The sequence below is a fragment of the Canis lupus genome, chromosome 4, assembly GCF_003254725.2.
Source record: "Canis lupus dingo isolate Sandy chromosome 4, ASM325472v2, whole genome shotgun sequence".
NCBI lineage: Eukaryota > Metazoa > Chordata > Mammalia > Carnivora > Canidae > Canis > Canis lupus.
In genome coordinates this window covers 13738135-13753092 of record NC_064246.1, presented here as the reverse complement: position 1 = coordinate 13753092, position 14958 = coordinate 13738135, and positions in this window count along the sequence as shown.

Here is a 14958-nt window from a genome sequence, read left to right as displayed (position 1 = left end):
AAGCTAACAAAGATCTCATATTATTAAACTCTGAGGTGATATTCAGTATGGATTAATATGGTTACATCCATGAACATGATAAAAATTAAAGCTATTTGCTGTCAAAGCAGCATAGCATTAGGGATATAGATTCCTTAAGAGGAATTTAGTTACCTCTTTTGCAAATACAGGAAAATAAGACTTTGTAATCTGTCAGTAGAAGATTATATTTAGACATAAATATAAGTTTCAACGGTTCAGTTTTCTTCCTCTTTCTTTTTCCTCTCTACCCCTCTCCCCTTTTTCCAGTAAGGATTTAAATAAGGCATCTAACAGATATATAAAGCTAACTAACTATAATATGGCATATTATAGTTATAGAATATATAATAAAACCTTATGGGAATTTAAGGTGAATTCAGAAATTATAACAAAACACATCCTAGAAGGACCTACACATTACCATGAGAACACTACACAGCAGAAATCAGCTCTTTCTCAAAGAAAAACTGGGTAGTTACATAATTCTGACAGTCCATTAGAGAAAAAAACAAACCCATTACTCAGAGGAAGTGTACTGTTCTTGGTGCTAAGATCAGACAGGAATTTCTCCCATCTTTGCCTGACAAAGTTACATGGTCCATAGTGTTTTTAATAGCATCCTCAACAGCATTCAAACAATAAATTCAGGGATGAGTTTCCTGTCTGGATAAGGCTAGTTCAGGAAAGTATGTTGTCAGTTATTCGTTGTCCTTTTTATGCTGACTATAATTTGATTCTCTCATGAAGAAATCAAGAATCATCAAAGTATCAAAATATCCAAGAATTTTATACACAATCCTGACTTACTGTATTTTTTCCAGATTCTTTGGAATCTTCATTAATTTCCATTTGACACCTCATTATAAATATTTAGACAAATACACTTATTTTTAAATGTACTTTCTTTTTTAAGTTTTGAAAATTCCTGATGCCTATTCTCCCAAAACTACTATATTGAGCCATCTTAGGGTCACTATGGTTTATGCTACTAACTTAATAGCGATTTATGTAACTTTATTTTCCAAGCCTGCTCAGTTGCTTATATGCTGTAAGGCTCAGGGCACTTTATAAATTAATAATTTTTAAAAAGCCTACAATAATAGTTGCAAAACCAGCAAAACCCGCAGTGGGCAGATTTCACTTTCTGTTTCAAATTGCCAGCAAAGGTCTATTAACAACCAGAACAATGGTGAGAGTTATAATGGTTTTTCTTGCATTACACCTTTAAAAGAAGATTCAGCAGGGTAGGTCAACAGGAAAATAGCTGAAACTTCTAGTTCCTGTTGTAATTCGGAAATTACTAATATTTGTTATTAGTAATATTAATATTATTATTATCATTACAAATAGTGAAAGCAGGAATGCATAAATAAAGTCTGCCCCAGGGGCAGCCTGAAGCTATATTCCAGCAAGTTACTGTGCTTCAGTATTATGAGAATTTTTACCCATCATCAATAAAAAATGAGCATAGCAGTTATTAGGCAGTTCCACAGTCAAGACTGTTTCTGCTATTACATCTCTTAGTAAAAAGGTGATACACTCTCCATTATATGATGTCAACTCATCCACCTTTCCGACATTAAAGTATAATGTACAATCTTTACATGGATTCTTCCCTAGTGAAGTCACATTTCCATGAACTTGGGACAAGGACACAATGGGGCTAAATTAACTGTGGGCAGAAAGTAAAGTAAATTACATTTTTTATAAACCAATAGCAGCACTGAGCTACCTCCATTCCATTTTTGGAAAGGGAAGGGAGAAGAAATGTGTGGGAAATATCAGAAAGGGAGACAGAACGTAAAGACTGCTAACTCTGGGAAACGAACTAGGGGTGGTAGAAGGGGAGGAGGGCGGGGGGTGGGAGTGAATGGGTGACGGGCACTGGGGGTTATTCTGTATGTTAGTAAATTGAACACCAATAAAAAATAAATAAAAAAAAAACAAAACAAAACAAAAGGAAAGGGATGAAGTTGAAATAAATTTGACAAAATAAATATTTTACAGAGTAGGCCTATGCTCACCAGTGGTGGAATTATGCTAGATCAATGCCCTTGATGCTCCACTGGGCACAATCTCTGGAACTACATACTTCTCTAACCCTAAACTCTCCAGAACCATGGATATGAGTAAGCAGCCTGAGCAGACTGCCTGGCTGCTGCAGTCATCTTTCCATCAGCATGGTGGCTGGGGTTGGCTTCTCAGTACATCAAAGTCCCCCTCTTTACATGCTGAATTTTTCTTCCCCTAAGCCCTTTTAATTTTATCCTTTTTTTTTTTAACGTAACTATTCTTGCTTATAGTCATCAACAGAATGTAGCAGTTTCATGGATAATTGACTAAAGCAGATGTGTGAGAAAATTCGAGATGCCCAAGATAGGGAACAGAAGACCCCAGTCAAGCCTAGCCTCTGCACCTCCTTAGATGTCTTACTTTGGGAAAATGCCTTTCCTACTTTTTAGTAGATAGTTTTTTTTAAGATTTTATTTATTTGTGAGAGACAGAGAGAGAGACAGAGAGAGAGAGAGAGGCAGAGACACAGGCAGAGGGAGAAGCAGGCTCCATGAAGGCAGCCCAACATGGGACTCGATCCCGCGACTCCAGGATCATGCCCTGGGCCAAAGTTGGCGGTAAATCACTGAACTACCCGGGCTGCCCATTAGTAGATAGTTTTAAGGGCATCTGATCAGTTCAAAATGATTCCCACTTCTCTGAGAAGCCATGCCTGTCTTATCTACATACTCCTTACCATAATTAATTGGATCTTATCCATCAGATTCTCTCCCCCAGCAAAGTTGATAAAAGGTAAACTGTGAAAAGCTTCTTTCTGCCATGTGAACAAAACAAGAAAAGCTAATCTGCAGGAAGAAAATAATGCGGTAGAAAGGAAGAGAAGCGCAAATAAGAAAATGAAGACTGAATCTCAATTCTTCTTAACCTAACCTAGAGAAGGAGGGAAAGTCATCTTGGCAGCATTCCTATCACACAGCCTCCATTTCGATCCTACCTGAGATTTAGCCACACACCTATACTCCGGTTCTATGAGACATACTATGTGTTAGTGCTGGAGTTCTTTCTGTTGTTTTTCTAGATTTTGTGGTCTTTGTTCCTGTGACTACAAGAGTCCTAAGACACTTTTGAAGTCTTGTTTTTTCTTTTACTATCACAAAATGAAAAATTCATGACCCACCATCGTCATGGGTTTGTGAAAGGGGAAAGTGAGTTCATGACAATAGTCTTTGTTGTTAGTCATTTACAAGCTCATTCATTTGGCCAATAAATGTTTACTGGACATGCACTATGTGCCTGACTCTACCCTAGACATAAGGATAGAGCACTGAAGGAAAATAATAAAATAAAATAAATAAAATAAAATAAAGCATTATCAAATGGAACTTATATTCTGGAGGAGGGAAATAAAAGGTGAAAATTTAAAAAACAAGTAAATATATTGTATGACAGGTAATAAAATGAAATGTTTAAAAATACAGTGTAAAGATGGCAGGGAATGATGGAAGTAAAGGGTTATTTTAGGTAGATTGGTTAGAGAAAGCCTCAATAATGCAATAGCATCTGAAACATGAAACAAATTAGGGAGTGAGATAGGGAGCCATCTGGAGAACAGCATTCCAGAAGAGGGAAAGAAATGCAAAAGTCCAGAGGAAGTGTGGATGTATTGTACGTGAGGAACAGAAAGAAGGCCAGAGTACACGGTGGAAGATAGGATCCAAGAATGGCTGCTACACTATGGTAAAGACTTCCAACTTTATTCTGGGTGAGGTGGAAAGCTATTAGAGGCTTTGAGGAGAGACTTGACATGATTTGACTTCCATTTTGAAAGGATTCTTGGGATGCTGCACTAAGAACAGATAGTTTAGGGAAAGGTAAAGCAAGGAAACTTCCCTGGAACCACTGCAGTGGTCCAGGGGAGTGATTTGGGTGGCTTGGATAAGAACAGTGGCTATAGAGGAATAAGGAAGCACCAGATTTTCATTGATTTGAAGGCAGAAGCTGCAAGGCTTGCTGACGGTTTAGAAATGGGTTTGAGGGAAGATGAGGGTAAAGAAAAAGTAAAGATTTTGTCCAAATAGACCAATGGAGCTGTCACTGATGAGCTGAAGGAAAGTTACAGGATCAAAAGCTATTGAGATGGGGAAAAAGGAGAGTTTCATTTTGGATATGGTAAAACTTAAACAACAATTAGATATCCAAGTTAAAAAAAAATGAAGTAAGAAGGACTTGGATATGAGAGTTTAGACAGACTTCCAGATTGGAGATCTGGTTTATATTCCTATCTTCCCCATCCCCCAGCCCCATTTCACCTCAGGAGGCCCACTAGGGGCTACTAAAAAGATTGATATTTTCAGTTAATGGACTAAGAATTACAATTAGATAGAGATGGCACGGTACTTCAAGATTAACACGTTTGGAAAGGAAGTGAGGGAATTTTTTTAAAGCCCCAATTGACTTCCTTGTTTTTTTTGTAATTAATTTGGGTCAACATATCTTTTATCTTTGGACAAAATACTATCAGCAGCAAAACATTTTATATCTATAAACATGTTTATTGGAAACACTTGGAACTTCTGAGTCAGAAAATAAATATAGAGATCATTTTAATAATAATTAACAAAGTATTCTTTGATGCATGAATTGTTGGATGAGCATATCAGTCATTGAACATTTATGCTGAGAACAGCTTAACAGGGCTAAGACTAATAAAGCCCAGCCCCTGCCGTGAAGGGGCTTAGAGTAGAGAGTCTGAAATCTGGCATATTCCTAAGGTCAACTCAGAGCAAATGGTAAATTTGCTAAATCTATTGTTGGTCCTTTTCCACAACCATATTCAGAATTTAATTTATCCTTATAGCACATCCGCTTTCTAAAACAATCTGTAAGCCAGAGAAATTGTGTAGCAGGACATACCCTGAAAATATATGTAAGCAAAAAGAATGTATATTTGAGATGTGAAATACAGCTGAGAACTATAAAAGCAATGCAGTTTGGTGTAAAGAACACAAAAATAGAGCCAATTAACTAATCCTGCTTAGCATGTAACTTATCCACTGTATCATATATGATAAATTCATTTATATGGAACATTTCAATACTTCATTGATGCAAGAGAGCAATTATCTCACACCAGAGTCTCAGAAACTCCTATCTTCAATCCTTCAAACCTTCTTCATTGCATAAAGCAGGTTTGTTTTTTAATCCTTATTTTAGTGGGATTTACCTACCCAACTCCAAAATATTTTAATGTATAACTGTCACACATGGTACTCTGGAGCTAGTAAACACTAATTGGACATCAACTGTGCTACACACTGGTAAGACAAAAAATGACATGCAGTCATTCTCTTCAAGCATGGAGGAGAACCATCTACACATAATACATCACAGAAACTGCAAAGGTGAATCTTTGCATGAGATATTATGAAAGCCCAGAAAAAGACACTTATCAATCCAAGAGTGTTGTGAAGTCTTGTTTAGGGAGTCTTAGAGGACAAATGGGAGTTCACCAGGCTAACAGAAAAGAAGGTAATGGGAAGGAAGGAAGATCATTCCTATTAGACGGAGCAATAAGAAATAGCAATGAGCCCATTCCATAAGATTAAGTGTTAGAATATAAATTTTGAGACAGCAGACCATGAGAGTTGCAGTTGGAGGGATAGGCTAGAGCCCAGTCATTGGGGGCTTAAATTAGTACTTAATTCTTCTCTTGATAGGGAGCCATTTTTCCCTAAGCCAACTCAAATTCCTCTTTTCTTGGAAGATGGGGGTGGGAAGAGCATGTCAAACAACTAAAAACTAGATAAATGACTATACAACTATAGAGGCTTCTTCTTTTATGTTTTCCTGATGCCTGGAGAAAGATGATGCAAAATCTAAGAAAATAAATATTACAAAAATTCATTAATTAGGATATTCCTTGTTGTATTTAAAGTCACGAGAAATAATATTACATGCTATATGCATCTTTGAAATAATTATTAGAGATTACAATCAGAAAGCATAAATATTAAGTCAATGACCTCTAGGGTCTCTTGTAACAGTTGCAAAATTCCAGTATTATGACCTTGCCTTTTTTTTTTTTTTTCTCTCATGTCTGAGGAATTGCCAGAGAGGAAGTATCTCTAAAGGAGGAATTAAGAACTCAAATCTCAGCTTGTGTTGCAACATCTCTTTGTTCTTAGAGCTCCTTTCATAATAAACAGTGGGTTTCTCAGAAATGATTTTAAACTTCAGGAAAGTACATTATAGAACTGAGGAGATCAGCCAGACAAAAGCTTTTAAGAAAGATGCAAATGACATAAAAATATTAATTTAAGTAATACAACAAACTAAACTTATCAGTTTATAAGGATAGATATATATGCAAATATATCAACTATACCTCATTAGTGCTCTGTATGATGTGTCTGATTCTGTGACTAAATATAAACCCACTAATACATAGATTTTTGATCTGGGACATTTCCATTTAAAAAATCATTTCCCAAATCCTGTAATTACAGAGATTGCTGACTAGTGCTATTTTGAAAACTCTTTGTAGTCCAGGTTACTTATCATCATGTTGGATAAAAATAGGCAAATGACATCTGTTCCCTTTTAAGAAAGAAAGTTCCTGGCTTCATCGAACCTAATTAACTGGTTAGAGTAGCCATCCATAAAAACAGGAGCTAGCACTTCAGGGCCCATTAGCATCGCCCCATGAAGCTGTTCTCCTTAGCTGGCTGATTTTTCTGTTTCCAAGCCTAAGAATCCTGACCCTGAATATGTGGTAGGTCCCATTCAAGTTTCCTTTTACCTTTAATTCTGTAAGTGGTTAGAGTAGGTTGCTAATGAGGTTAAATAATAGGCTGAAGTCTTGGGCAGATTTTTCATTATTGTTGTTGTTCTGAGTTCATGCCTTGACCCAGTCAAGTTCCATCAAAATTAAGATGATGGTCAGTTGTAGTTTATAAGTCCTCTTCTAAAAAGCACATTATAACTTAGAAACAAAAATTCAAACACTGATTTTAAACATTTGTCCCATAGAACATTGATTCTCAAAAAAGTATTCCTTGAAAACCAAAGGAGGGAAGGCTCCTGGATTAACCCTTGCATGTTGCATGTTGACTTTACATTTCAAGGTCAACATTTGAAAGGGTGCATGGGTGGCACTCAAGAAGAACCTAACCATTACATTAAAGGTCCTGGTATATGTTCACAAATTGAATTTAAATAAAATATTAAAAAGATTAAAAATAAAGTTCTGAGAATTCTAGCAGTAAAAAACCCTGCTTCTCCTTATTTGACCAGAATAATCAATCTTATCTGATCAAGGAAGGTTTGTTTTATTTTTATGAAATATATTGCTGTTCCATGGAATTCCACAATTTTAGAAATAAGAGATATTAAATCAGAATTTTGAAGTTCACAGTGTTCAAAATTTATTCATTTTATATATCTACAACAAATTCCATTTGACAGAGCTTGAGGATCATGGATATCATTCTAAGACTGGCTTACTCCACTTGCAGAACAGTAAGTGGCAATAAGGTTTCCTTATTTCCATTCTAAATCATCTCATTGTTACCAAGAACTCTTGGTAACCACCTCAAAAATATTTTGAATCAGTTTGATCTCATTGTTACCAAGAATTCTTGAGTAACTTACTCAACTTACTCAATGGTAGATATTTTCCACCATTTTTTCTGAAGGCACAACATACTTTCTACCAGATTTGGAATAGATGCATATTTATAATTGTTGGCCGAGTAACAAATTTCCAAACACAAGCAAGGTGGAGCAAAGCTTACATTTTTGCCATGTGAAGAATTCCAAAATCATAGTAATAAGAGGCAAAGTATAATAGTAGGCATTACAAATGTGATAATGAGACCTGCTGAGATAAATCCTCATAGAGATGAGAAAAGGAATAGAGAAGCAAACTAGTAAGCAAAACAGAATCCATGAGTCCAGATTCAGGTTATATGTAGCACTTACTGACAGAAAGTTAAAATTTGAGTTCTAGATATTAGTACCAGAATGAGAATCATTACCTGGAAACAGGGACCAGGGTGGAGGGATCCTGCTAATCAAAAATTAAATCCAGGTATTGGGGATAGGCAACTAATGCTGACTTATACCTGGAACTATAGCATATGAGGGAAGACAACACACTCAAATGAAAGAATAATTCCTATCTACCAAGAGCAAGAATCTATAAAACATAAACATACATAAATGATATAAGCCCCAGGGAAGATGAAACAGACTAAACCACAGACTGGAAATGAAAACTATAACCATTAAAATTAAAGAGTAAAACAATACTCATGGGATGAAACAATTCTAAAGAAGCACACTGTAGAAAAAGAGAGAATTAATGAATTTGAGAGTAATACTGAGAATTCACCAAAAATATATCACAAAGGGCAAACCAAACTTCTATTTATTTATTTATTTATTTATTTATTATTTATTTATGTATGTTCAATTTGCAAACCAAACTTCTAAAGAATAAGGAAAAGCAGGTAAGAGATATGCATGGCTGATTTGAGAGGCTCCAGAATACAAGAATAGAAGGAGTAGGGAAAAACAATATGTGAACCAATATAACTGAATTTTCCAAAAGGTAAGAAAGAAAAAACATGTTTCTAGCAAACTACTGAGTTATGAGAAGTGTGCAAGATAAACATAAAGCTAGAACGGAGATATGCAAGAATCCTAATCCTAAATAATAATCCTAAAACCTGGAGGCAAAACATTATCTGCAGAAAGTGGCACTTAAGTAGTCAGATTTCTCTTTAGCAGCAAGAAACCTCAGAAGACGGTAGAATTATATATTTAAGGTACTGAGGACAATAACTGTGATCTAGAATTTTATACCCAGTAAAACTATAAGAGTTAAAGAAAATGAAAGCATTTTCAAGCATATAAACATGAAGACTGTTAGTACTACAGATACTCTGCTTAAAAAAAAATAAAGACTGTCATCAAGCAGAGATGCAAACCCAGAAATTAATAAAATGTCACTAAATTTAGTTATTTATCGACTGCAAAAACTACTGACAGCTTTATATGTTTTTGGAAATGTAAAATATAACTCTACTGAAAATAATGAGAAGTAAAATAATTAATGAATAGTTGTAGTATGATAGTTTCTGTGTTACACATGAGAGAAAGGAAGAAATGTCACATAGTTGTAGTGTATGTTAGAAAATAAAAGTCATTATATGACTTTAAAAAAATTTTTATGAGTTTTTAAAAATTCCATAACATCTAGTAAAATAATAATGCAATTAAAGTTTCTAAGACTGGGACACCTGGGTGGCTTAGTGATTGAGCGTCTGTCTACCTTTGGCTCAGGGTGTAATCCCGAGGTACTGGGATAGAGTCCCGCATCAGGCTCCCCACAGGGAGCCTGCTTCTCCCTCTGCCTATGTCTCTGCCTCTCTCTCTCTGTCTCTCATGATAAATAAATAAAATCTTTAAAAAAACAACAACTAAAGTTTCTATGACTGTACAGGAAAATAAAAGACTATTAAATTTTTTGTTAATTCAAAAGAAAACAGGAAAAAAGGAACAAAAGAAAAGGATTTACACAGAAAACAATAAAATGATAGTAATAAGACTAAGTAGAACAATAAATACAGTAAATGTCATAGATTTAGCATTTAACAAGCCAATAATTACTAAAAGACTGTGATTTACTAAATTAAGTTTAGAAAACAAAGTCCATCTAAGACAAAAACTACCTTGAGAAATTAAGATTAAAAAGATAGTTATCTGTGATGCCTGGGTGGCTCAGCAGTTGAGTGTCTGCCTTTGGCTCAGGGCATGATCCCGGAGTCCCGAGATCAAGTCCCACATCAGGCTCCATGTGAGAAGCCTGCTTCTCCCTCTGCCTGTGTCTGTCCCTCTATCTCTCTCTCATGAATAAATAAATAAAATAAAAATATTTTTAATAGAAGATAGTTATCTCATAAATTATAAATCATATACATATATAATATGTCATTCTAATTTTTTTCACATGGCCTTATGTTTTGACATATATAGTTCTGGCTCATTCATTTAAAATTCTATGCTTACTACTTGTAGACTATTGTCTGATATTAATAATAACTGCAATAACTAACAATTTACCTATTCTCTTTTTGAAAGCATTTTAGATTATTTCCAATTTTATTGCTCTTTGAAACAATGGTACACTTTTTATGTTCCATCTGCCCTTTTGTGTATTTTTGCAAAGCCTTTTTCTAGATAATATGTCTAAAGGAAGAATTGTGGCATCACTAGCTGTATGCTTCTTCAATGTATTGGATATAACCCAATTGCTAAACAAAGTGTTTGTAGTTGTAGCAATTTACACTCCCACTCAAGATGGAAATTCTAAACTTTTCAAGGTTCTTTCTGCCTCTGCCAATATTAATATAATCGGACTTCTTAAATTTTACCAGCTGTATGCATATAAAAATATTCTTCATTTTTGTTTTGGTACTGTGAGGTTTAATATCTATACTGTGTTTATAAGTATAGATACTGTGTTTATAAGTTGTCTCTTAGTGCATTGCCTATTCATATTATTTCCCCATTTTTCTATGGAATTATTTTAAAGTTGAACTGTTCTTGATTTATTGGATAGCTATTGACTGTGACATATATATTAAATCATTTAATTTTTCTAGTATTTTATTTAGGAATTTTACATCTTTATTCCTAACTTTACTTTCTTTTTCTGTCCTTGTCTGGTTTTGATTTCAAGATTATTACTTGTCTTATAAAATGAGTTGGTGACTGATTTTCCCTCCTTTTCTATTTTGCCAAATATTTTGTATTTGTTAGTTTTTTAAAGGTTAGAAAAGTTCACCTTGGGAATAGTCAGTTTTCTAGAAGTTTTTTTTGTGTTTTGTTGGAAGAAAGGACAATAGTCATGAAGACAATAATTTTGATTATAAGTTAAATTTATTTAAAGGCTACTGGTTTATTACACTTTTATGTTTTTTAAAAAGATTATATAACATTTTTCTAGAAATATATTTAATCAAAGTTTTCAAAATGTTTTTGTTATACTATTATGGTTTTAAATATTGACATAATTTCTGTGGTTCTGTCCCTTTACTTCATAATTTTTAATTTTTAAAAATTTTCCTTGATTACTCTTGTTGGAAGTGTGACTATTTTGTTAGCTCATTAAAGAACTATATTTAGTTTTGTTAATCTTCTCTTATGTTTCTTTGACTAATTTACATTAATTTTTTTTTATCTTATTTGTGAAATTTTCTTCTCCCTAATTAAAAGTCTGTTCTTTAGGACTTTCCTAGCTTCATGAGTTGAAAGTGACACTCAAATATTCTTGTTTTTTGTTGTTGTTGGTTGTTGGTTTTAACAAAGGCATTTAAGACTGTAAGTTTATTCTAATTACTATCTTAGATAATATAAATTTTTATTACTTAATACACTTTTCAACTCTAAATATTTTAAATTTCTATTAGAAATTTAGAAGTGTCCTCATGAATTTTTAGCTTTAATAATTTTAATCATTAATTTATTATTATTATTATTAATCTAAGAGTGTAGAATGTAAAAAAAATAAAAATAAAAAATAAATAAAAAAATAAGAGTGTAGAATGTATGAGCTCAATTTTAATAAATGTTTCTTGTGTGCTTGAAATGAGGTATCTTTTTCTATATCTTTGATGTAAGGCTCTGTCTTTGTCTCTATTTCTCTCCCTCTCTCCCTCCCTCCTTTTCTCCTTTCCTCACCATCCACTTTGTAAGTATTTAATTCAAAATATCTAGCTGGGTGGCTCAGTCAGTTAGGGGTTCAACTTTTGATTTTGTCTCAGGCCAACATCTCAGAGATCAAGCCCTGAGATAGGCTTCCTGCTCAGCAGAGTCTGCTTGAGATTTTTCTTATTCCTTCTCCCTCTGTCCCTCCCTCTCATTCTCTCTCTAAAATAAATACATCTTTTTTAAAAAATGTCTATATCCTTACTACTTTGGTTTTGGCTGCTTGGTGTATGGAGTTTCTTATAGACTTGAGTTAAAATATACCATACAATTGTTAAGTTGTGAAATTCAACTTTAAATTCTGTCAGTTTTTGCTTTATACAGGTAATACTCATTTTTAATTGCATATACACTCATGATTCTTATGTATTTTTTGTGAATTCTTCTTTTATTATTTTCTGCCCCATTCAGTTCTTCTTGCCTTACGTTCTATCAGATATTAATAATGCCCTGCCAATTTGCTTTTTGTTAATGTTTATATGACATCATTATAAATATGAATTTATATATGCAAATATAAATTTGACACAAACAGAAAAATAGCATACATTGTTTATGGAGCTGTACATATGTACAAATAGTCAAAGAAAGTCATAGAAAATGCCACTTTCAATAATGACAAACTAGCAATTTGGATAAATACACTCATAAAGAAAAACTATATGTATGTATATATGTATTTTAGAAGAGGCAGGTGAGAATTTGTGGGTCAAAGAAAAAATCAAAAGGAAAAGTAGAATGTATTACTGTATTTTGAATTAATGACAATAAAAAGACTACATATCAAAACTTGTTTGCTGCAACTAAAGTCATGTCAGAGGACATTTTTAGCATTAAACGTGTATATCAAAAAAGAAGGAAAGCTGGATATCAGTGAGCTAAATGCCCACTTCAGGATGTTGGAAAAAGTAAATTAAATTCATACAAAGCATAAGAAAGGAAATAATAATGCTAAAAGCAGAAATGTCAATGAAACTAAAAAAAAAAAAAAAGCGCTTTTAAACTCTTTATTTGAGCCCAAAACCTCAGCAATTAAAACAACAACAACAACTGGGGTGCCTGGCTGGCTCAGTTGGTTAAGTGTCTGACTCTTAATTTCAACTCAGGTCATGATCTCAGGGTCATGAGATTGGGCCTAGCATCAGACTGCACTCAGCAGGGAGTCTGCTTCTACCCCCTCCCCTCTCGTTCTGTCCCTCCCCACACTCTCCACCCCCCCCAAATAAATTTAAAAATCTAAAAACAACAACAACAACAAAGATGTCAAAAGAGAAAAAATACAGGCCAATTTGACATAAGATAATTGCAAATGAAATCTAGCAACACATAAAGTAGTACATCGCAAAGAAGCTGGCTTATTCCAGGAATGCAAGGTTGTTTAACATGAGAACATTGGAGTTGAAGTCACCATAAATACAGTGTAGCGGAGAACATATGATCATCTTAATGCAGAAAATTTATTTGATAATATTTATTATCGGTGGTAAGCTGAAAAATTCCCCCCAGAGATGTATATGCCTCAATCCCAAGAACCTATGAATACGGTACCTTACATGGTAAAAGAGACTTTGATTAATCGAAGGATCCTGATATGTGCATATTATCCTAGATTATTCTGAATGGGCCAATGTAATCACAAGAGTCTTTATAAGAAGGAGGCAAGAAATTAGTGTCAAAGAAGGAGATATTTACAATAAAAAACAGAGTTTGGAATGATGAAGGACATGAACCAAGAAATGAAGAAAACCTATGGAAACCAGAAGAGACAGGGAAACATAATCTCCCGTAAAGCCTTGAAAAAGATTGCAGCTTTGCTGACCCATTTGGGGCTTCTAATCTCCAGATCTTCAAGAAATCAATTTGTACTGTATTAAGCTACTAATTCTGAGGCATTTTGTTTACAGCAGCAATAGGAAACTAATAGTAAAACTTTGCAATTAGGAAAAGAAAGGAATTAATCTTAAAAGGGTATCTACAAAAAAATATAGTACAAACATCATCCTTAAAAGTGGTATGTTGAAAGCTTTTTCTCTGAAACCAGACAGGAGACAAGGATGCCTAATATCACTTTTTTATTTAACATTGGGAAGCCCTACCCAATGTTGTAAGGGGAAAAAATGATAAAGGTTGTATATATATAAACCACTGTGATTTGCAGATTTCATAATTATGTGTATTAAAATCTAAAGGAATCTATATTAAATGACAGAATTTTTAAAAAATGAATTTAGCAAATTAAAAGAAAGCAGATCTCCTTATAAATTTGGCTAACTCCAAAGTCATTGCAGTAAAAATAAAAGATGAGCCTGGAACATCTTGTTATGTCAAAAAATAAAGAAGTGTTCCAAAAATGAAAAGGACAAGTCAAAATGATACAGAGCCAACTCGATGAGGCTGGCCATACTAGGGGCAGATTTAGCTTCAAAATGAATAATGGCAGTAATTACCACTGAATAAAATAATAATCCACGTGTCCATGCTGAACCTAGGTAAACAACTACATAAAGGAGGATTGAAAGCTCCTTTTTATAGTATAATGATTATCATTAATTTACGTAAGAATCATGAATGAGCACTGGATGAATGCTTAAAGAGGACAGGAAATTTACTTAATTTCAAAGTCTCTCTCTTTAGTTTACATAACTGAAAGTGGAAATCAATGGTAAAGAGAAATAAATGTTAGTTATGAACTGGAACAAATTGGGGACACCACCTTAATCAAGTGATTCAGGTAAACATCACGAAAATAGGAAAATCTTAAACATGTGCCTTCGAATGTAATGCACTGGGAAGGAGATTAGACAGATGACAAATAGACTACACATAAATACATATGTCTGTGTGCGTGTGTCTGAAAAGTACTACCAATTTGTAAATCTGGGTGAGGAGCAAATGGAAGTTATCTGTACTAACTTAATGAAATATGTAAAATATCTGTGCACAGAAAATTTAGAAATATTAAAGAGAAGTATATCAGAATCATGAATTAAAATATCCAATGTCATACAAATTTATATAATCCTCCACATATCAACTTGTTCCAAATGAAATTCTAGCAGGTATGTGTGTGTGTGTGTGTGTGTGTGTGTGTGTAAATTGATAGGGATAGTCTAAAATGTACACAGAAATTCAAGTACCAAAAATAACCAAAAC